Genomic DNA, 1,529 nt, shown 5'->3' on the forward strand with positions numbered 1-1,529 from the left:
TGTCCTTGAAAAAGCTGGCACCTCCTCAGAAAATCTAAATTACTCAGTATCCTCAAAAGTGCCAAACTAGCAAGTTAAACCGGATATATGATTGATTGTGTAAGTATATCTGACAACCAAAGGCTCCTGTATTAACAATGACCAAAGAAACCTATTTGTTAGAAACAAGAGGATAAAAAAAGGAATATAATTATAAACTTAATTGGAAAACTACTTTAACTGGCCTGTTTAACGAATAGAAGAAGGGGCAGAGAACTCTACCAAAAGCACTGACTCTGAAGAGACCAAATTATGAAGGTCATCACTTGGACTGCAATCTTTCCTTCTACATTCTCTAGATTAGGGGAAGGAAAGTAAGGAGAATGACTACCAATAGTAACAGCTGCAGTAAAGCAACACCAAAAGCCAGCTTAACATTTAGGGAGTGTTTCACCTCTTCCTCATGCTAAACAGTACAGTATATGGTTAGGAATGAATTATAAAAATTATCCTTGAAAATATAGTCTTTACCACATTGCTACAACCTTTGCTGTGTTATAGAAACCGCCTACATCGCACTGACTGAGACATTTTTCTCAGGTTACTTGCCTTTAAAATACATTGCATAATATACAGAGTGTAATAAGTCTGTCAAAGGCCAATGTTCAAAAGACTACTTTTATTGATACTTATAAATTTTCCAGAAATTCTTCAAGGAATAGCTTGTGCAATTAACATACTGTTTCCTAATAATCAATCATGTTGAAATTTCCTTTCAGCTGGTAAGGGAGGTTTCTTAATCATTTGAATATCTTCTAATCTCAAGGTAGACTGTAATACTCACTTCGCCTACGGTTAACTCTACCATGAACAATAAATCAAGATTTTTAAAAATTGTTATCGGTTTGATAACCTGCATTTTTTAAGGAATTTGCCCATGTCATCTAAATTGTGAAATCACTGACATAAAGTTGCACATAATACACCCTTATTTTTCTTTTAACGTCTGTAGCATTCTGCTTTTGAGCTAGAAAATGTTACAAAAAAAGGAGCTGGTCCATCTGTTAGGGCTAATATTTCTCTTAGCTGATAAACGGAATGAGCTGATTTGGAGAGACAAGTTTCCCATTACTTCAATATTCATCCATTTAAATAAAAATGGTGAACCAAAATGAAATTATTAATTGGCTAATTAATTACTTAATATGCTAGGAAAATATAAACCAAGCAAATGCTCTGAGAAGAAGCAATTGTTATAATATTAATAACGGATGAAATAAGATTAATAGCATATATTTTATCAATAGATATTAACAAAAAGTACAATCTGACAAGAAGATATAACAGTCTTGGAGATTTATACACCTAGAAACATAGTTTCAAATTATATTTTAAAAAAACACATTAAAATTACAAGAAAAAATGAATAATAATTCCAGAGGTTGGAAACTACTAAATCATGTAAACAAAAAATATGTAAGGCTGTAGGGAATTTGAATGACACTGTTAACCAGCTTAAATTAATTAATATAAACAACTGTGTACTCCCC

At 32.0% G+C, this 1,529-nt stretch overlaps 1 non-coding gene across 1 annotated transcript; it reads right to left on the reverse strand.

The window, feature by feature from the left end:
* Positions 1 to 300: 300 nt before the first annotated feature.
* LOC118900315 lies at positions 301 to 507 on the reverse strand. The gene has a single exon (XR_005021095.1). It is a non-coding gene; the product is annotated as a small nucleolar RNA U3 (small nucleolar RNA).
* Positions 508 to 1,529: the final 1,022 nt, after the last annotated feature.

Source organism: Balaenoptera musculus, chromosome 8 (assembly GCF_009873245.2).
Source record: "Balaenoptera musculus isolate JJ_BM4_2016_0621 chromosome 8, mBalMus1.pri.v3, whole genome shotgun sequence".
Taxonomy (NCBI): Eukaryota; Metazoa; Chordata; class Mammalia; order Artiodactyla; family Balaenopteridae; genus Balaenoptera; species Balaenoptera musculus.